The 23577-nt window shown below is 46.6% G+C and overlaps 1 long non-coding RNA gene across 1 annotated transcript; it reads right to left on the reverse strand.

The window, feature by feature from the left end:
- Positions 1-15339: 15339 nt before the first annotated feature.
- On the reverse strand, positions 15340-15942 carry LOC138851351 (uncharacterized). The gene is made up of 2 exons (XR_011391171.1): positions 15728-15942; positions 15340-15576 (listed from the first exon to the last, which is right to left on the reverse strand). It is a non-coding gene; the product is annotated as an uncharacterized lncRNA (long non-coding RNA).
- Between the last annotated feature and the right edge of the window lie 7635 nt (positions 15943-23577).

The following is a 23577-nucleotide window of genomic DNA, read 5'->3' on the forward strand; positions in this document are numbered from 1 at the left end:
TGGCCACAGTGTAGTCTCCTAGCCTGGCCACAGTATAGTCTCCTAGCCTGGCCACAGTGTAGTCTCCTAGCCTGGCCACAGTATATTCTCCTAGCCTGGCCACAGTATAGTCTCCTAGCCTGGCCACAGTATAGTCTCCTAGCCTTGCCACAGTATAGTCTCCTAGCCTGGCCACAGTGTAGTCTCCTAGACTGGCCACAATAGTCTCCTAGCCTGGCCACAGTATAGTCTCCTAGCATGGCCACAGTATAGTCTCCTAGCCTGGCCACAGTATAGTCTCCTAGCCTGGCCACAGTATAGTCTCCTAGCCTGGCCACAGTATAGTCTCCTAGCCTGGCCACAGTATAGTCTCCTAGCCTGGTTACAGTATAGTCTCCTAGGCTGGCCACAGTATAGTCTCGTAGCCTGGCCACAGTATAGTCTCCTAGCCTGGCCACAGTATAGTCTCCTAGCCTGGCCACAGTATAGTCTCCTAGCCTGGCCACAGTATAGTCTCCTAGCCTGGCCACAGTATAGTCTCCTAGCCTGGCCACAGTATAGTCTCCTAGCCTGGCCACAGTATAGTCTCCTAGCCTGGCCACAGTAGTCTCCTAGCCTGGCCACAGTGTAGTCTCCTAGCCTGGCCACAGTATAGTCTCCTAGCCTGGCCACAGTATAGTCTCCTAGCCTGGCCACAGTATAGTCTCCTAGCCTGGCCACAGTATAGTCTCCTAGTGTTACAAAAAACGTGATTCTAAAAGCTTAGAGATCTCCAGTGAATACTAGAAAGGACTGCCCTTCTAGCATCCAGCCTGTTACTGGGTTTTCATAACAAGTAGTCAGTATCCTTGTCCAATTATCCATTAAAATTCAGTATGGTTCAATAGTGCTTTAGGATTACAACTGGTAGGCTACTAACTAGAGAAATTAAAATTTAATAAATTTATTAAGTCTAGAGGTATATTATCAAAGTAAATTAAATCACAGCAATCAAAATAAAATCAATCTCTCGAGTTCAATATTATTGTGCTGAAAGCACATATCACATTTATAATTCTTAAGTACCGTCAGGTACATTAACATTTAATAAGATATTACAAATATGTACAAGTAAGTGTGTGTATGCGTTTAAGTGCTCTTAAGTAGTTAGCTATGTCTCAAGACTCGAATAAGACTAAAACAAGTGACTGACAAAGTCCTCAAATAAACTAACTTCTTGACCGACTGGCAATACAAACAGTCTGCTTGAACAACAAAGAATGCTAAGCCCAATAGCAATGCAATATGCGACTGCGACACAATCAGGATCAAGGAGATAATATAACGAAACTAAGTAGGGACCATCTGCAGATCCTCCACAAAAGTTACAAAACTCCCATAATACTGAATCTATGTTCAGCATAGGAAAAACTGTGACTGTGACAATACACAGGAACCAGTACAAAATTAGGTCAGAAGCTATAGCTCGGGACCTGAGATGTTCAGAGTGTCTATGTGACACACAACCTCAGTACAACGTCGAAAATCACTAAGTCTTTACAATGTTCTGTGAACAAAGTTCTAAAGAACTAACAAGAATAATGAGACAGACAATCTATCCAACCACCAAGCGAGTCTCCAGCAGACTGAAAACTTCACGAGAGGTGAGGACACCCCCCCTCGATCACGTGATAGCTACGTGGACAACTGCAGCTCAGAAGCCGGCAGTATAACGAGCGACAAGCGATAATTACAGTAGTTTGACAATCAAGACTAACGGAGCACATTTTATGTACATCCTAACAACATAAGCTAAATAACAATATAACAGTCAAATAATAATATAAAGTCATACATTTACGATTTAGCTATTATCGCAAATATAAGCAATATAAAATTAAATGAAAAGGTAATATACATTATATATACATAATAATCATTGTAACCCATTCAGGGGTTGCAACACCTAGCCTGGCCACAGTGTAGTCTCCTAGCCTGGCAACAGTATAGTCTCCTAGCCTGGCCACAGCATAGTCTCCTAGCCTGACCACAGTATAGTCTCCTAGCCTGGCCACAGTGTAGTTTCCTAGCCTGGCCACAGTGTAGTCTCCTAGCCTGGCCACAGTAGAGTCTCCTAGCCTGGCCACAGTTTAGTCTCCTAGTCTGGCCACAGTGTAGTCTCCTAGCCTGGCCACAGTATAGTCTCCTAACCTGGCCACAGTGTAGTCTCCTAGCCTGGCTGCAGTAGAGTCTCCTAGCCTGGCCACAGTATAGTCTCCTAGCCTGGCCACAGTGTAGTCTCCTAGCCTGAACACAGTGTAGTCTCCTAGCCTGGCCACAGTGTAGTCTCCTAGCCTTGCCACAGTATAGTCTCCTAGCCTTGCCACAGTATAGTCTTCTAGCCTGGCCACAGTGTAGTCTCCTAGCCTGGCCACAGTGTAGTCTCCTAGCCTGGCCACAGTATAGTCTCCTAGCCTGGCCAGAGTGTAGTCTCCTATCCTGGCCACAGTATAGTCTCCTAGCCTGGCCACAATGTAGTCTCCTAGCCTGGCCACAGTGTAGTCTCCTAGCGTGGCCACAGTATACTCTCCTAGCCTGGCCACAGTGTAGTCTCCTAGCCTGGCCACAGCATAGTCTTCTAGCCTGACCACAGTATAGTCTTCTAGCCTGGCCACAGTGTAGTCTCCTAGCCTGGCCACAGTGTAGTCTCCTAGCCTGGCCAGAGTATAGTCTCCTAGCCTGGCCACAGTATAGTCTCCTAGCCTGGCCACAGTATAGTCTCCTAGCCTGGCCACAGAATAGTCTCCTAGCCTGGCCACAGTATAGTCTCGTAGCCTGGCCACAGTATAGTCTCCTAGCCTGGCCACAGTATAGTCTCCTAGCCTGGCCACAGTGTAGTCTCCTAGTCTGACCACAGTGTACTCTCCTAGTCTGGCCACAGTGTAGTCTCCTAGCCTGGCCACAGTATAATCTCCTAGCATGACCACAGTATAGTCTCCTAGCCTGGCCATAGTATAGTCTCCTAGCCTGGCCACAGTATAATCTCCTAGCCTGTCCATAGTATAGTCTCCTAGCCTGCTCACAGTAAAGTCTCCTAGACTGGCCACACTATAGTCTCCTAGCCTGTTCACACTATTTTCTCATAGCCTGGCCACAGTGTATTCTCTGAGCCTGGCCAAAATATAGTCTCCTAGCCTGGCCACAATATAGTCCCGTAGAGTGGCCACAGTATAGTCTTCTAGCCTGGCTACAGTTTAGTCTCCTAGCCTGGCCACAGTATAGTCTCCTAGCCTAGCCACAGTATAGTCTCCTAGCCTGGCCACAGTACAGACTCCAAGCCTGGCCACAGTATAGTCTCCTAGCCTGGCTACAGTATAGTCTCCTAGTCTGGCCACAGTATAGTCTTCTAGACTGGCCATAGTATAGTCTTCTAGCCTGGCCACAGTATAGTCTCCTAGCCTGGCCACAGTATAGTCTCCTATCCTGGCCACAGTATAGTTTCCTAGCCTGGCCACAGTATAGTCTCCTTGCCTGGCCACAGTATAGTATCCTAGTTTGGCCACAGTATTATCTCATAGCCTGGCAACAGTATAGTCTCCTAGCCTGGCCACAGTAAAGTCTCCTAGCCTGGCCACCATAAAGTCTCCTAGCCTGGCCACACTATAGTCTCCTAGCCTGGTCACACTATAGTCTCATAGCCTGGCCACAGCATTGTTTACTAGCTTGGCCACAGAATAGTCTCCTAGCCTGGTCACAGTAAAATCTCCTAGTATGGCCACAATACAGGCCCGTAGCCTGGTCACAGTATAGTCTCGTAGCCAGGCCACATTATAGTCCAGTAGCCTGGCCACAGTATAGTCTCCTAGACAAGCCACAATATAGTCCTGTAGCCTGGCCACAGTATAGTCCCGTAGCATGGCAACCGTATAGTCTTCAAGCCTGGCCACAGTATAGTCTCCTAGCCTGGACACAGTATAGTCTCTTAGCATGGTCACCCTATAGTCTCATAGCCTGGCCAAAGTATAGTTTCCTAGCGTGGCGACACTGTAGACTTCACGCCCGGAGACAGTATGGTCTTCTACCCAGGCGACAGTATAGTCTCCTAGGCTTGCGGCAGTATAGTCTCCTAGCCTGGCGACAATATAGTATCCTAGTTTGGCCACATTATAGTCTCATAGCCTGGCCACAGTATAGTGTCCTAGCCTGACCACAGTATAGTCTCCTAGCCTGACAACAGTATAGTCTCTAGCCTGGCCACAGTATACTCTCCTAGCCTGGCCACACTATAGTCTCATAGCCTGCACACAGTATAGTCTCCCATCCTGGCCACAGTATAGTCTCCTAGCCTGCCAGAAGAATAGTCGCCAATCCTAGCCACAGAATAACATCCTAGCCTGGCGACAGTATAGTATCCTAGCCTGCCCATAGTATAGTCTCATAGCTTGACCACAGTATAGTTTCCTAGCCTGACTACAGTATAGTCTCCTAGTCTGGCCACAGTAGAGTCTCCTAGCCTGGTCACAGTATAGTCTCCTAGCCATGCCACAATATAGTCTCATAGCCTGGGCACAGTATAGTCTCCTAGCCTGGGCACAGTATAGTCTCCTAGCCTGGCCACAGTATAGTCTCATAGCCTGGCCACAGTATAGTCTCCTAGCCTGACCACAGTATAGTCTCCTGGAATGACAACAGTATAGTCTCCTTGTCTGGCCACAGTATAATCTCTTAGCCTGGCCATAGTATAGTCTCACAGCCTGGCCACAGTATAGTCTCCTAGTCTGGTCACAGTATAGTCTCCTAGCCTGGCCACAGTATAGTCTTATAGCCTGACCACAGTATTGTCTCCTAGCCTGGCCACAGTATAATCTCCTGGTCTGGCCATGGTATAGTCTCATAGCCTGGCCACAGTATAGTCACATAGCATGTCCACAGTATAGTCTCCGAGCCTGACCACAGTACATTCTCCTATCCTGGCCGCAGTATAGTCTCCTAGCCTGGCCACAGTATAGTCTCCTAGACTGGTGACAGAATAGTCTCCTAGCCTGGCCACAGTATAGTCTCCTAGCCTGGCCACAGAATAGTCTCCTAGCCTGGCCACAGTATAGTCTCCTAGCCTGACCACAGCATAGTCTCCAAGCCTGAGTACAGTATAGTCTTTTAGCCTGGCCACAGTATAGTCTCCTAGCCTGGCCACAGTATAGTCTCCTAGCCTGGACACAGTATAGTTTCCTAGCCTGACCACAGTATGTTCTCCTAGCTGGGACACAGCATAGTCTCCTAACCTGGCCACAGTATAGTCTCCTAGACTGGCCACAGTATAGTCTTCTAGCCTGTCCATGCTATAATATTCTAGCATGGCCTCAGCATAGTATCCTAGCTTGTCCACAGTATAATCTCATAGCCTGGCCACAGTATAGTCTTCTAGCCTGGCCACGGTACAGACTCATAGCCTTGCCACAGTATAGTCTCCTAGCCTGGCCACAGCATAGTCTCCTAACCTGGCCATATTATAGTCTCCTAGCCTGGCCACAGTATAGTCTCCTAGCCTGACCACAGTATAGTCTCCTAGCCTGGCCACAGTATAGTCTCCTAGCCTGGCCACATTATAGTGTCCTAGCCTGGCCACATTATAGTGTCCTAGCCTGGCCTCAGTATAGTCTCCTAGCCTGGCCACAGTATATTCTCCTATCCTGGCTACAATGTAGTCTCCTAGCCTGGCCACATTATAGTGTCCTAGCATGGCCTCAGTATAGTCTCCTAGCCTGGCCACAGTATAGTCTCCTATCCTGGCTACAGTGTAGTCTCCTAGCCTGGCCACAGTAGAGTCTAGTAGCCTGGCCACACTATAGTCTTCTAGCCTGGCCACAGTATAGTCTCCTAGCTTGGCCGCAGTATAGTGTCATAGCCTGGCTACAGTATAGTCTCCTAGCTTGGCCACGGCACAGTCTCATAGCCTGTCCACTGTATAGTCTCTTAGCCTGGCCACAGTATAGTCTCTTAGCCTGACCACAGCATAGTCTCCTAGCCTGACCTCATTATAGTCTCCTTGCCTGGCCACAGTATAGTCTCCTAGCCTGGCCTTATTATAGTCTCCTTGTTTGAATTTTGAACGAGTGAAGACATCAACTCCAGGCTGAGGGACTGATTACCTCAAACTCCACATCTTCCACTGCTCTTCTCTGTATTGGACTGAAGAAGCAACTGGTTCTTGAAACATTTCCACAATAAAGATTCGCAAATATTCCACAAGAATCTCATTCTTCATCCTTTCGATCTTCTTAAATATTTATGTTAATCAATATTTCTCCACCGCATTCCTCTCTTCCCACTCCACTCATTGTACAGTTATTCAGCCCAAACAACAATCAAAGGAAAATATTCACTTAACATATTCCCAGAGGCTAGAGTTGAATGTCTCTGACTGGTGTCAGCTGGTCACCTGTCTCTGATAAACCTGATCTACCATGTTAGAATCACTGGTGTCAGCTGGTCACCTGTCTCTGATAAACCTGATCCACCTTGTTAGAATCACTGGTGTCAGCTGGTCACCTGTCTCTGATAAACCTGATCCACCATGTTAGAATCACTGGTGTCAGCTGGTCACCTGTCTCTGATAAACCTGATCCACCATGTTAGAATCACTGGTGTCAGCTGGTCACCTGTCTCTGATAAACCTGATCCACCTTGTTAGAATCACTGGTGTCAGCTGGTCACCTGTCTCTGATAAACCTGATCCACCTTGTTAGAATCACTGGTGTCAGCTGGTCACCTGTCTCTGATAAACCTGATCCACCATGTTAGAATCACTGGTGTCAGCTGGTCACCTGTCTCTGATAAACCTGATCCACCTTGTTAGAATCACTGGTGTCAGCTGGTCACCTGTCTCTGATAAACCTGATCCACCTTGTTAGAATCACTGGTGTCAGCTGGTCACCTGTCTCTGATAAACCTGATCCACCATGTTAGAATCACTGGTGTCAGCTGGTCACCTGTCTCTGATAAACCTGATCCACCATGTTTGAATCCTTTATTATTAACGTCATTATTCCCTTATTCATCTCATTATCATTTTTCTCGCTTCTTTACTCTTCTCTTTATTATTTACTTTCAGTTCATGAATCGATTCATGACTCACGAAATCGTAATAACATGATTACCAACAAACCCGGGTACGGGTATGACTCGAACTCACGGCAGGTGAGTCCAGGCCAGTTGGCAACAGTAAGCAGCCAAGTATCGGGGTTAGTTTGCAATCGTGTTATTATGATTTCACGAGTCATGATGACGGCCTTGAGCTAGAGTTCGTCACGGTCACGCTGGCCGGGGATTCATCTGAAAATTTTGCATTTGTGGTCACAGTGGTGGCCCATGCTGACCTTTCTATAACGTATATATATACCTAGTTGGATGAATCTTATTATAGCCAGCTAGCCCAGTGTCTTACCAACTGACCTGGAGTTTTACGACTCACTTGCCGTAAGTTCGATCCCCACCCGTACCGTAATTTTTTTATGAATCTTTCATTTTTACTCAGCATCCCCTGACACCTCATAACTTCAATAATATTTACACGTCAAAGATAATTCAAGAATCATTTCTCTTACAGTGCGAATATATCTTCAACAATGCAATTACAATCAAATATTTTCCTTCAAGTTATATTAGTCGAACTGGCAAGGTATGTTAATGTTCTATTTTATGGGAAAGTTACCACAGCTATGAGAGTTATTTGTTATATTAAAACAGCTTCAGATACCGAACACTGATGACTCAGAACTTGCAACACAAATTAGTCCTGGCAACACTAATTAGTTCTCATTATACTAGTCTTGGCAACACTTAATTTGGCATGGCAACACTAATTAGTTCTCATAACACTAATTAGTTCTCATAGCACTAGTCTTGGCAACAATTAATTTGGCCTGGAAGTACTAATTAGTCCTGGCAACACTAATTAGTCCTGCAACACTAATTATTCCTGGCAACACTAGCTACTCCTGCAACACTAATTAGTTTTGGTATTACTTAATTTGTCACTGCAACACTAATTAGTTAAAACAAAACTAATTAGTCATGGCAACACTAAAAATTAATAACAAGTTGTCTCTTGATAAAAACTGATGTGTCTTAGACCAAATGTGTGACCAATTATAACCTATGACTGTGACCTTTTATAACCTGTTATTGTGACCTATTATAACCTATTATAACCTATGAGCCAAGGTGAGTTACTTATTTTCCAGAGGTTGTCAGCGCCCGACTCAGGATTTGTATGAACATAAATTTGGCCACGAACATTTATGCATTCAATACTATGATGGCCTGGCCAGGTTGCACCCCTGTGACTTTGTCACATGTTCACAGTCGAATCCAACTGCAATCCCCCAGTTGCAACCTCCGCTCTTTTCATTTGGACAGTTATCTGCTGACACGATGTCTACAGTCGTTAATGCCGGCTATGACGACTTAGTTGAATCAAAGTAGTGGATTCCTTGATTCTTTTGGTTATGAAGCCCCTAGGTACATCCACAGTTTAGAAGCTGTTTGTAAACGCTTGCTAAGACTCCCATAAGAGTGTAAATTCTGATGGATATGTGTGAATATTGGGTGTCGATTTGATCAACTCTGGATCTACAAACCCATTAGAAGGTGTCTTATTCTGCAGGGTCAGAAACACATGTTAAGATAAAGGGGCATATCTGTTATGCTGGAATTTAAAATTACTGAGTGCAGGATGCTTGGTTGCTAGACATGCTAGTTTACTTCATCTCTTCTAGTGCAAAAAATACTAGATCATGACCCTCTCCTGTTCTCTCCTGCTCTCCAGTGTTGGAAAGTAGAGAGAGCTGGGTTTTATCCCCCTCGAGAAGGATCGCCACCCCATGAGAGGGGGTCTACCTGGAGTTTACCTGGAGAGGATTTCGGGGGTCAACGCCCCCGTGGCCTGGTCTGAGACCAGGGCGTCGCCCTCTTGGAAAAATTTCTCCCCCAATGGATGACAGCAATGATGACAGCTTGAATGGCAGCATGGTTGGCACCATTGATGACAGCATGGAGGGCAGCATAGAGAAAGAGCATGGATAGCAGCATGGATGGCAGCATAGGTGAAGGGTCAAGCAAATTCAAAGCTGACCTTAATCTTTCACGTCTCGACTTTATATTCATAACCCTAATTTTGAAAGGGATGGGACAATAAGCCAGCGGAAGGCCTCGGTCAGATGACCAAAAGCTCTAGTGACAGGTCATCATATGACTAAGATCTGAGTCCGGAACCACTTGTCCTGTTTCCTGACAAACCATACCTAACCTAACCCTGCCTCAAACATTGCCAACATGGCGTTTGCAACTTTGTGCATAATACTGCAGCGTAATGTTGTTGTTTATGTGGGCCAGAACGACGTCATAAGTTTGACTTACCTACATCGGGTTTCTTTGTATTGTTCCAGTCAAGGCATTGTGACTTTTTATTCTCTGCACAACATTCAATATTGCAACAAGGAGTGACCTGCTCTGTTGCATAACATGCAGTATTGCAACAAGATGTGACATGCTCTGTTGCGTAACATTCAGTATTGCAACAAGGTGTGACCTGCATTGTTGCATAACATTCAGTATTGCAACAAAGAATAATCCGCTCTGTTGCGTAATATTCAGTATTGCAACAAAGTGTGACCTGCTCTGTTGCGTAACATTCAGTATTACAATATGGTGTGACCACCTCTGCTGCGTAACATTCATTATTGCAACACAGTGTGATCTGCTCTGTTGCGTAACATTCAGTATTGCAACAAGGTGTGATCTGCTCTGTTGCATAACATTCAGTATTGCAACAAGGTGTGATCTGCTCTGTTGCGTAACATTCAGTATTGCAACAAGGTGTGATCTGCTCTGTTGCGTAACATTCAGTATTGCAACAAGGTGTTATCTGCTCTGTTGCGTAACATTCAGTATTGCAACAAGGTGTGATCTGCTCTGTTGCGTAACATTCAGTATTGCAACAACGTGTGATCTGCTCTGTTGCGTAACATTCAGTATTGCAACATTTTTATTATGAAACATGCAGTATGTTATCAGAATTTTTTCAAACATTCAACAGTACCATTATTAACGACGTGTCATCTGCAACATCGCGTGATATTGACGATTATTCTTTTTCAACCTCGAGTAAATTGTCCCATGATGAAAATTCCAGCAACTTTTAATATTTAACAAGGCAGAAATTGTTCCTTTGTTGTTCCTTGTGGTCACTTATGTAATTTGCGTCAAGCGTAACATACACTTTGAACACAAACTACTGCCACAAACAAAACAAGGCAGGTTGATCATAAATATTCAGTGGAAGAAGGTGCAAGTAACGCTCACCATATTTTGCCAGCAGCAACAAGTTGGTGGTACTGTATTGGCAATGTATATATTGCGTATGTGAAAATAAATATTCACAGGGGAAACAGAAATGAATTAACGCATGACAGCACAGTTTAACGAGCCTTTCTTCAGTGAGCAATAACGCACACATATACATACACACACACATAATTGCAGTAATGTACAACCCACCACAGAACTGCAGGAGGCCAAGAGAAGAATACGATGAGAGCAACAGAGCAATGATCAACACACTAGCCGAGGTGGCCAGGAGAGCACACATGGGGGGAGCAAAGTTACTAGTTATGGGTGATTTCAATCACAAGGAGATTGACTGGGAAAACCTGGAGCCCCATGGGGGTCCCGAAACATGGAGAGCCAAGATGATGGATGTGGTACTGGAGAACCTCATGCATCAACATGTTAGAGACACTACCAGAGAGAGAGGAGAGGATGAACCAGCAAGGTTGGACCTTGTATTCACCATGAGTAGTTCGGACATCGAGGGTATCATGTATGAAAGGCCCCTGGGAGCTAGTGATCATGTGGTTCTGTGCTTCGACTACATAGTTGAGCTCCAAGTGGAGAGAGTAGCAGGAATAGGCTGGGAAAAACCAAACTACAAAAGGGGGAACTACTCAGGCATGAGGAACTTCCTTCAAGACATTCAGTGGGAGAGGGAACTGACAGGAAAACCAGTACAAGAAATGATGGACTATGTAGCAACAAAATGCAAGGAGGCAGAGGAGAGGTTTGTTCCCAAGGGAAACAGAAATAATGGGAAGAACAGAACGAGTCCTTGGTTCACCCAAAGGTGTAGGGAGGCAAAAACTAGGTGTACTAGAGAATGGAAAAGGTACAGAAGACAGAGAACTCAGGAAAATAAAGAAATCAGCCGAAGAGCCAGAAACGAATATGCACAGATAAGAAGGGAGGCTCAGAGACAATATGAAAATGACATAGCATCAAAAGTAAAGACTGACCCGAAGCTGTTGTACAGCCACATCAGGAGGAAAACAACAGTCAAGGACCAGGTAATCAGACTGAGGAAGGGTGATGGGGAATTCACAAGAAACGACCGAGAGGTATGTCAGGAGCTCAACACAAGATTTAAAGAGGTATTTACAGTGGAAACCAGTAGGACTCCAAGAAATCAGAACAGGGGGGCACACCAGCAAGTGCTGGACGAGGTACATATAACCAAGGAGGAGGTGAAGAAGCTGCTATGCGAACTTGACACCTCAAAGGCGGTGGGACCAGACAACATCTCTCCATGGGTCCTTAAAGAGGGAGCAGAGATATTGTGTGAGCCATTAACAAAGATCTTCAACACATCATTTGAAACTGGGCAACTCCCTGAGGTATGGAAAATGGCAAATGTAGTCCCAATTTTTAAAAAGGGAGACAGACATGAGGCACTAAACTACAGACCTGTATCTCTAACGTGTATAGTATGCAAGGTCATGGAGAAGATCATCAGGAGGAGAGTGGTGGAGCACCTGGAAAGAAACAAGTGTATAATTGACAACAAGCACGGTTTCAGGGAAGGAAAATCCTGTGTCACAAACCTACTAGAGTTTTATGACAAGGTGACAGAAGTAAGACAAGAGAGAGAGGGGTGGATCGACTGCGTATTTTTGGACTGCAAGAAGGCTTTCGACACAGTTCCTCACAAGAGGTTACTGCAAAAGCTAGAGGACCAGGTACACATAACAGGAAAGGCACTGCAATGGATCAGAGAATATCTGACAGGGAGGCAACAACGAGTCATGGTACGCGACGAGGTGTCAGAGTGGGCGCCTGTGACAAGAGGGGTTCCACAGGGGTCAGTCCTAGGACCTGTGCTGTTCTTGGTATACGTGAACGACATAACGGAAGGGATAGACTCAGAAGTGTCCTTGTTTGCAGACGATGTGAAGTTAATGAGAAGAATCGAATCGGACGAGGATCAGGCAGGACTACAAAGAGATCTGGACAGGCTACAAGCCTGGTCCAGCAACTGGCTCCTTGAATTTAACCCTGCCAAATGCAAAGTCATGAAGATTGGGGAAGGGCAAAGAAGACCGCAGACACAATATAGTTTAGATGGCCAAAGACTGCAAACCTCACTCAAGGAAAAAGATCTGGGGGTGAGTATAACACCGAGCATATCTCCTGAGGCGCACATCAATCAGATAACTGCTGCAGCATACGGGCGCCTGGCAAACCTACGGATAGCGTTCCGATACCTCAGTAAGGATTCGTTTAAGACTCTGTACACCATCTACGTCAGGCCCATACTGGAGTATGCAGCACCAGTTTGGAATCCACACCTAGTCAAGCACGTCAAGAAATTAGAGAAAGTGCAAAGGTTTGCAACAAGACTAGTCCCAGAGCTACGGGGATTGTCCTATGAAGAAAGGTTGAGGGAAATCGGCCTGACGACACTGGAGGCCAGGAGGGTCAGGGGAGACATGATAACGACATATAAAATACTGCGCGGAATAGACGAGGTGGACAAAGACGGGATGTTCCAGAGATGGGACACAGACACAAGAGGTCACAATTGGAAGTTGAAGACTCAGATGAATCAAAGGGATGTTAGGAAGTATTTCTTCAGTCATAGAGTAGTCAGGCCATGGAATAGTCTAGAAAGTGATGTGGTGGAGGCAGGAACCATACATAGTTTTAAGGCGAGGTATGATAGAGCTCATGGGGCAGGGAGAGAGAGAGGACCTAGTAGCAATCAGCGAAGAGGCGGGGCCAGGAGCTGTGACTCGACCCCTGCAGCCACAAATAGGTGAGTACAAATAGGTGAGTACACACACACACACACACACACACACACACACACACACACACACACACACACACACACACACACACACACACACACACACACACACACACACATGCACACACACGCACACACACACACACCCGAAGATGTAGGGAGGCAAAAACTAAGTGCAACAGAGAATGGAAAAGGTACAGGAGGCATAGGACCCAGGAAAACATGGAGATTAGTAGAATAGCCAGAAACGAGTATGCACAGATGAGGAGGGAGGCCCAGCGACAGTATGAAAATGACATAGCATCGAAAGTTAAATCTGACCCGAAACTGCTGTATAGCCACATTAGGAGGAAGACAACAGTCAAGGACCAGGTGATAAGGCTGAGGAAAGAAGGTGGAGAACTCACAAGAAACGATCAAGAGGTATTTGAGGAGCTCAACACGAGATTTAAGGAAGTATGTACAGTAGAGTCAGGAAGGACTCTGGGGGGACAGACCAGATGGGGACACCAGCAAGGAATACACCAACAAGTGTTGGACGACATACATACAGATGAGGAGGAGGTGAAGAAACTGCTAAGGGACATCGATACCTCAAAGGCAATGGGACCGGACAACATCTCCCACAATCTTCAACATGTCCCTGGAAACTGGGCAACTACCTGAGGTATGGAAGACGGCAAATGTAGTTCCCATTTTTAAAAAAGGAGACAGGAAAGAGGCACTAAACTATAGACCTGTGTCATTGACGAGTATAGTATGCAAAGTTATGGAGCAGATTATCAGGAGGAGAGTTGTGGAGCACCTGGAACGGAACAAGAGTATAAATGCCAACCAGCACGGATTCATGGAAGGCAAATCCTGTATCACAAACCTTCTGGAGTTTTATGATAAAATAACAGAAGTAAGACACGAGAGAGAGGGGTGGGTTGATTGCATCTTCTTGGACTGCAAGAAGGCCTTTGACGCAGTTCCTCACAAGAGATTAGTGCATAAGCTAGACCATCAGGCGCATATAACAGGAAGGGCACTGCAATGGATCAGAGAATACCTGACAGGGAGGCAACAACGAGCCATGGTACGTAATGATGTATCACAGTGGGCACCTGTGACGAGCGGGGTCCCACAGGGGTAGGTCCTAGGACCAGTGCTATTTTTGGTATATGCGAACGACATGATGGAAGGGTTAGACTCAGAAGTGTCCCTGTTTGCAGATGATGTGAAGTTAATGAGGAGAATTAAATCAGATGAGGACCAGGCAGGACTTCAAAGAGACCTGGACAGACTGGACACCTGGTCCAGCAAATGGCTTCTCGAATTTAATCCTGCCAAATGCAAAGTCATGAAGATAGGGGAAGGGCACAAAAGACCACAGGCAGAGTATAGGCTAGGTGGCCAAAGACTGCAAACCTCACTCAAGGAGAAAGATCTTGGGGTGAGTATAACACCGAGCATGTCTCCGGAAGCACACATCAATCAGATAACTGCTGCAGCATATGGGCGCCTGGCAAACCTGAGAACAGCATTCCGATACCTTAGTAAGGAATCGCTCAAGACACTGTACACCGTGTATGTCAGGCCCATACTGGAGTATGCAGCACCTGTTTGGAACCCGCATTTGATAAAGCACGTCAAGAAACTAGAGAAAGTACAAAGGTTTGCGACAAGGTTAGTTCCAGAGCTAAGGGGAATGTCCTATGAAGAAAGATTAAGGGAAATCGGCCTGACGACACTGGAGGACAGGAGGGTCAGGGGAGACATGATAACGACATATAAAATACTGCGTGGAATAGACAAGGTGGACAAAGACAGGATGTTCCAGGGAGGGGACACAGAAACAAGAGGCCACAATTGGAAGTTGAAGACACAAATGAGTCAGAGAGATATTAGGAAGTATTTCTTCAGTCATAGAGTTGTCAGGCAGTGGAACAGCCTAGAAAATGACGTAGTGGAGGCAGGAACCATACACAGTTTTAAGACGAGGTTTGATAAAGCTCATGGAGCGGGGAGAGAGAGGGCCCAGTAGCAACCGCTGAAGAGGCTGGGCCAGGAGCTAAGACTCGAACCCTGCAACCACAAATAGGTGAGTACAAATAGGTGAGTACATGTCAGTGGAACGCCTTCCAACTGAACAAAAGAAATTAATGGAAAAATAAATAAATAAAGAAATAACTTAGGAAAAAATGAGAAAAATGATTTTTGAGAATTTTACTTAAAATTTAAATAAATAAAAAAAAATGGCCTTCAGTTCTTTTAGTTGGGCAGGAGTAGGTATGGCCCTGGATAGTTCCTCTGGTGTTATTTGTGTAGGTTATCCTGGGCAGATGGTAATCCGATGTTCTGGAATCTCCTACCACTTGGATGGAGCACAAGTAGAATAGGTAAGGGCCGGTAGAAGTAGAATAATGTTAATAAGTATTATTAACATGTCTTGCTCCTTTATCTGGCGTCTATCCTGGAAGACCACGCCAGGAACAGAGCTGGTAAATAAGAGAAAATAAACTGGTTACCCATAGTTATGATAATATAACATTTAAGAATTGAAAAGAATGATAAATGCCAAAATCATTACTGGTAACCAGTAAACAAAATAAAGAAACAAACAGTGATACTCCTGGTATATCACCCTACCTGATTAGGAGAAGAGTGGAGGTGAAGTGACTCTCCAAACTTCAACCCACACCAGGTAAGGTCAATATTACCAGGAGTAGAAACTAACAAATCGGACACCAGGAACTAGTTTCGCCCCAGCCCGCCAGAGAGGAGGGGGGGGGGTGCACGCGACGTAACTAATGGTTCCTGGTTGCCCGAACAACCTTAACCCCACTTACACCTACTTTTCCCTCACAGTACATACACACACATACACCTGAGAAATGGAAGACAGCAAATGTAGTCCCCATATTTAAGAAAGGAAACAGAAATGAGGCACTAAACTACAGACCTGTGTCTCTGACATGTATTATGTGCAAAGTCATGGAGAAGATTATCAGGAGGAGAGTGGTCGAACACCTGGAACGGAACAAGATTATAAATGAAAACCAGCATGGGTTCATGGAAGGCAAATCTTGTGTCACAAACCTCCTGGAGTTTTATGACAAGGTAACAGAAGTAAGACACGAGACAGAGGGGTGGGTTGATTGCATTTTCCTGGACTGCAGAAAGGCCTTTGACACAGTTCCTCACAAGAGATTAGGGCAGAAGCTGGAGGATCAGGCGCATATAACAGGGAGGGCACTGCAATGAATCAGGGAATACCTGACAGGGAGGCAACGAGGAGTCATGGTACGTGAAGAGGTATCACAGTGGGCGCCTGTGACGAGCGGGGTCCCACAGGGGTCAGTTATAGGACCAGTGCCATTTTTGATATATGCGAACGACATGACGGAAGCAATAAACTCTGAAGTGTCCCTATTCGCAGATGATGTGAAGCTGATGAGAAGAATTAAATTGGATAAGGATGAGGCAGGACTGCAAAGAGACTTGGACAGGCTGGACGCGTGGTCCAGAAACTGGCTTCTCGATTTCAACCCTGCCAAATGCAAAGTCATGAAGATTGGGGAGGGGCAAAGAAGACCACAGACAGAGTATAGGCTAGGTGGACAAAGACTGCAGACCTCACTCAGGGAGAAAGATCTCGGGGTGACCATAACACCGAGCACGTCACCGGAGGCACACATCAACCAAATAACCGCTGAACAATAAAATGGTATAAAATACCGACAGGTTGTTAGGTAAGACACATATGCAACAGTTAGGTATCTTTATTTCGAAACGTTTCGCCTACACAGTAGGCTTCTTCAGTCGAGTACAGCAAAGTTGATAGAAGCAGAAGAGACTTGAAGACGATGTAATCAGTCCATCACCCTTGAAGTTTTGAGGTGGTCAGTCCCTCAGTCTGGAGAAGAGTATTGTTACATAGTCTGGAACAATATGGAGTTGAAGTGATAGGATGGAGCCTTATATAGCGCCAGGAGGTGAGACGTAGGTCACTAGTAGAGGTAAGAATGTAGACGTTGAGAGGTCAGGTTCCTCTCAAATCCAGCCATTCTCACTAGTAGAGGTTGTCGAAGTTGATTCCAAGTCTGTACCAAGATACCCTTGTGTTGCAGTGTCTGACGGAGTGAACAATAAAATGGTATAAAATACCGACAGGTTGTTAGGTAAGACACATATGCAGTGCAACCTAACTGTTGCATATGTGTCTTACCTAACAAATAACTGCTGCAGCATACGAGCGCCTGGCAAACATGAGGATAGCGTTCCGATACTTTAATAAGGAATCGTTCAAGACACTGTACACTGTAGTGCCTGCACTGCACTACACCTATCAATCATAGTAGGCCTCCACTGCACTACACCTATTACTGGTAGTAGGCCTGCGCTGCACCTATCACTGGTAGTAGGCTTGCACTACACTACACCTATTGCTTGTAGTAGGCCTGCACTGCACTACACCTATTACTGGTAGGAGGCTTGCACTGCACTACACCTATCACTGGTAATAGGCCTCCACTGCACTACACCTATCACTGGTAATAGGCCTCCACTGCACTACACCTATCACTGGTAGTAGGCCTGCACTGCACTACGACTATCGCTGGTAGTAGGCCTGCACTGCACTACACCTATCACTGGTAGTAGGCCTGCACTGCACTACACCTATCAGTGGTAGTAGGCCTGCACTGCACTACGACTATCGCTGGTAGTAGGCCTGCACTGCACTACACCTATCACTGGTAGTAAGCCTGCACTGTACTACACCTATCAGTGGTAGTAGGCCTGCACTGCACTACACCTATCGACTGGTTGTAGGCCTGCACTGCACTACACCTATCATTGATAGTAGACCTGCACTGCACTACACCTATCATTGGTAGTAGACCTGCACTGGACTACACCTATCATTGGTAATAGTCCTGCACTGCATTACACCTATCGACTGGTTGTAGGCCTGCACTGCACTACACCTATCACTGGAAACAGGCCTGCACTGCACTACACCTGTCACTGGTTGTAGGCCTGCACTGCACTACACCTATCATTGGTAGTAGGCCTGCACTGCACTACACTACACCTATCATTGGTAGTAGGCCTGCACTGCACTACACTACACCTATCATTGGTAGTAGGCCTGCACTGCACTACACTACACCTATCATTGGTAGTAGATCTGCACTGCACTACACTACACCTGTCATTGGTAGTAGGCCTGCACTACACTACACCTATCATTGTTAGTAACAAAAGGCCTGCGAAGCTCCAAATTCTTACATGATTTTGATGTAGGCCTCTCACGTCCTCCCACGCCTGCAAATTTGTCACATGCTCAGCCTTCCTTGTTTCATATCAATACAGACACGTTGGAGTTCCACAAAAAAACGAAACATTACCACGACAAAAATCTCAATTTTCTCATAAATATTTTTTGCTGTAAGTGACAACTTTGTTTCCTGTGAACCCAGTTATACTTCGTAATGTAAATGCAAGACTCACAAGCACTGAAATAATAAAATATAATAACAATAATAATAATAATAATAATAATAATAATAATAATAATAATAATAATAATAATAATGGATATTTTCCCTTCGATTGTTTTCTTTTCATTACCCTCACTCTATAGCTGTTTCATTATTCACTAACTAGTCTTATCTCTCTGGCGTGGCTTATACTTTTTCTGGTTGAATTTGCTTATATTTGTTTGTGGCAACACCACCCAGGCCTTGGCTTGTGGCAACACCACCCAGGCCTTGGCTTGTGGCAACACCACCCAGGCCTTGGCTTGTGGCAACACCACCCAGGCCTTGGCTTGTGGAAACACCACCCAGGCCTTGGCTTGTGGCAACACAACCCAGACCTTGTCTTGTGGCAACACCACCCAGGCCTTGGCTTGTGGAAACACCACCCAGGCCTTGGCTTGTGGCAACACCACCCAGGCCTTGGCTTGTGGCAACACCACCCAGGCCTTGGCTTGTGGCAACACCACCCAGGCCTTGTCTTGTGGCAACACCACCCAGGCCTTGGCTTGTGGCAACACCACCCAGGCCTTGGCTTGTAGCAACACCACCCACGCCTTGGCTTGTGGCAACAACAACCAGGCCTTGGCTTGTGGCAACAACAACCAGGCCTTGGCTTGTGGCAACACCACCCAGGCTTTGGCTTGTGGCAACACCACCCAGGCCTTGGCTTGTGGCAACAACAACCAGGCCTTGGCTTGTGGCAACACCACCCAGGCCTTGGCTTGTGGCAACACCACCCAGGCCTTGGCTTGTGGCAACACCACCCAGGCCTTGGCTTGTGGAAACACCACCCAGGCCTTGGCTTGTGGCAACACCACCCAGGCCTTGGCTTGTGGCAACACCACCCAGGCCTTGGCTTGTGGCAACACCACCCAGGCCTTGGCTTGTGGCAACACCACCCAGGCCTTGGCTTGTGGCAACACCACCCAGGCCTTGGCTTGTGGCAACACCACCCAGGCCTTGGCTTGTGGAAACACCACCCAGGCCTTGGCTTGTGGCAACACCACCCAGGCCTTGGCTTGTGGCAACACCACCCAGGCCTTGGCTTGTGGAAACACCACCTAGGCCTTGGCTTGTGGCAACACCACCCAGGCCTTGGCTTGTGGCAACACCACCCAGGCCTTGGCTTGTAGAAACACCACCCAGGCCTTGGCTTGTGGCAACACCACCCAGGCCTTGGCTTGTGGCAATACCACCCAGGCCTTGGCTTGTGGCAACACCACACAGGCCTTGGCTTGTGGCAATAACACCCTGGCCTTTGCTTGTGGCAATACCACCCAGGCCTTGGCTTGTGGCAATACCACCCAGGCCTTGGCTTGTGGCAACACCACCCACGCCTTGGCTTGTGGCACGACCACCCAGGCCTTGGCTAGTGGCAACACCACCCATGCCTTGGCTTGTGACAATACCACCCAAGCCTTGGTTTGTGGCAACACCATCCAGGCCCTGGCTTGTGGCAACATCACCCAGGCCTTGGCTAGTGGCAACACCACCCATGCCTTGGCTTGTGACAATACCACCCAAGCCTTGGTTTGTGGCAACACCATCCAGGCCCTGGCTTGTGGCAACACCACCCAGGCCTTGGCTTGTGGCAACACCACCCAGGCCCTGGCTTGTGGCAACACCACCCAGGCCTTGGCTTGTGGCAATACCAAACAGGCCTTGGTTTGTGGCAATAACACGCAGGTCTTGGCTTGTGGCAATACCACGCAGGCCTTGGTGTGTGGCAATACCACGCAGGCCTTGGCTTGTGGCAACACCACCCAGGCCTTCGCTTGTGGCAATACCACGCAGGCCTTGGCTTGTGGCAATACCACCCAGGCCTTTGCTTGTGGCAACACCACCCAGGCCTTGGCTTGTGGCAACGCCACCCAGGCCTTTTCTTGTGGCAACACCACCAGGTGTGGGTTCCAAACTGGTGCTGCATACTCCAGTATGGGCCTGACGTACACAGTGTACAGTGTCTTGAACGATTCCTTACTAAAGTATCGGAACGCTATTCTCAGGTTTGCCAGGCGCCCATATGATGCAGCAGTTATCTGGTTGATGTGTGACTCCGGAGACGTGCTCGGTGTTATGGTCACCCCAAGATCTTTCTCCTTGAATGAGGCTTGCAGTCTTTGTCCACCTAGCCTATACTCTGTCTGTGGTCTTCTTTGCCTTTCCCCAATTTTCATGACTTTGCATTTGGCAGGGTTGAATTCCGGAAGCCAGTTGCTGGACCACGTGTCCAGCCTGTCCAGGTCTATATGTAGTCCTGCCTGATCCTCATCTAATTTAATTCTTCTCATTAACTTCACATCATCTGCGAACAGGAACACTTCAGAGTCTAACCCTTCCATCATGTGTACTCACCTAATTGTACTCACCTAATTGTGGTTGCAGGGGTTGACACTCAGCTCCTGGCCCCGCCTCTTCACTGATCCTCTCTCTCTCTGCTTCCTGAGCTTTGTCATACCTCTTCTTAAAACTATGTATGGTTCCTGCCTCCACTACTTCACTTGCTAGGCTATTCCACTTGCTGACAACTCTATGACTGTGTGTGTGTGTGTGTGTGTGTGTGTGTGTATACTCATGTAGTTGTACTCACCTAGTTGTGGTTGTGAGGGTTGAGTCACAGCTCTTGGCACCGCCTATTCAACTGGCCGCTACCCGGTCACTCTTCCCGCTCCGTGAGCTTTATCATACCTATTCTTAAAGCTATGTATGGATCCTGCCTCCACTACATCACTACCCAGACTATTCCACTTCCTGACAACTATGTGACTGAAGAAATACTTCATAACATCCCTGTGGTTCATCTGAGTCTTCAGCTGCCAACTGTGACCCTTTGTTGCTGCCTCCCATCTCCGGAACATCCGGTCTCTGTCCACCTTGTCTATACCTCCCAGTATTCTATATGTCGTTGTCATATCCCTCCTAACTCTCCTATCTTCCAGTGCCGTCAGGTCGATTTCCCTTAACCTCTCCTCGTAGGACATACTTCATAGCTCCGGGACTAGTCTTTTTGCAAACATTTGCACTTTCTCTAGTTTCATTACATGCTTGGCTAGGAGAGGATTCCAAACTGGCGCTGCATATTCCAATATGGGCCCAATCTTCATGACTGGGGTGGGGTTGAGCCAATTGCTGGACTAGCCCTGCAGCCTGTCCAGATTATTTTGTAGTTCTGCATGGTCCTCATCCAATTGAATTCTTCTCATCAACTTCACATCATCTACAAACCGGGACACTTCGGAGTCTATTCCTTCCGTCATGTCGTTCACAAATTCCAGAAACAGCACCCGTCCTACGACTGACCCCTGAGGAACCCCACTCGTCAAGGCGCCCACTCTGACACCTCGCCATGTACCATGACTCTCTGTTGTCTTCCTGAGAGGTATTCCCTGATCCATTGTAGTGCCTTTCCTGTTATCCCGGCCTGATCCTCCAGCTTCCGCACTAATCTCTTGTGTGGAACTGTGTTAAATGCCTTCTTACATTCCAAGAAAATGCAATCAACCCACCCCTCTCCGTCTTGCCTTACTGCTGTCACCCTGTCCTAGAACTCCAGTAGGTTTGTGACACAGAATTTTCTGTCCCAGAAACCGTGTTGGCTGTTGTTGATAAGCTCATTTTTTTCTAGATGTTCCACCACTTTTCTGATAATCTTCTCCATGACTTTGCATACTATACACGTCAGTGACACTGGTCTGTAGTTCATTGCTTCTTCTCTGTCTCTTTTTTAAAAATTGGGACTACATTTTCTGTCTTCCGTACCTCAGGTAACCTCCCTGTTTCGATAAATGTGTTGAATAATGTTGTTAGGGTTACACATAGCACGTCTGCACCCTCTCTCAAGACCCATGGAGAGATGTTATCCGGCCCCATCGCCTTTGAAGTGTCTAGCTCGCTCAGCAGCCTCTTCACTTCTTCCTCTGTTGCATGTATTGTGTCCAACACTTGTTGGTGAACCCCACCTTTCCATCTTTCTGGAGTTCCTTCTGTCTCCTCTGTGAACATTTCTTTGAATCTCAGTTTGAGTTACTCACATACTTCTCAGTCGTTTCTTGTGATCTCTTCTCCTTCCTTCCTTAGCCTGATTACCTGGTCGTTGACTGTTGGTTTCCTCCTGATGTGGCTGTACAACAGCTTCGGGTCAGATTTGGCTTTCCCTGCTATGTCACTTTCATATTGTCGTTGAGCCTCCCTTCTTACATGTGTATAATCATTTCTGGCTCCACGACTGCTCTCCTTATTCTCCTCGGTCCTTTGCCTTTTATACTTCTTCAAATCCCTAGCACACTTGGTTTTGGCCTCCCTCCACCTTTGGGTGAACCACGGTCTCATCCTGGCTTTTTTATTATTTCTGTTACCCTTGGGCACAAACCTCTCCTCAGCTTCCTTGCACATTGTTGTCACATATGCCATCATCTTGTTTAATGACTTCTCTGCCAATTCTCTGTCCCACTGAACCCCATTCAGGTAGTTCTTCATTCCTGCGTAGTCTCCCTTCTTGTAGTTTGGCTTCGTTTGCCCGGCTCTTCCTTCTTCCCCCACTTGTAACTCTACTGTCTATTCGAATCTTAAAACCACATAATCGCTTTCCCCAAGGGATGTTTCATATATGATGTCCTCAATATCTGCAATACTCAAGGTGAATACTAGGTCTAGTCTCGCTGGTTCTTCCTCTCCTTTCTCTCTGGTAGTGTCCTTTATGTGTTGGTACATGAAGTTTTCCAGTACCACCTCCATCATCTTAGCGCTTCACGTTTCTTGGCCCTAATGTGGCTCCAAGTTCTCCCAATCGATATCCTTGTGATTGAAGTCACCCATGATCAGTAGCTTCGTTCTGCTCTCATGAGCCCTTCTTGCCACTTCAGCCAGTGTGTCAACCATTGCTGTTACTCTAATCATACTCTTGCCTTGGCCTCCTGTTGTTCTATGGTGGGTTATACATCGTTGCAATTACCACCT

The sequence above is a fragment of the Cherax quadricarinatus genome, unplaced genomic scaffold (genome assembly GCF_038502225.1).
Source record: "Cherax quadricarinatus isolate ZL_2023a unplaced genomic scaffold, ASM3850222v1 Contig392, whole genome shotgun sequence".
NCBI classification, from domain to species: domain Eukaryota; kingdom Metazoa; phylum Arthropoda; class Malacostraca; order Decapoda; family Parastacidae; genus Cherax; species Cherax quadricarinatus.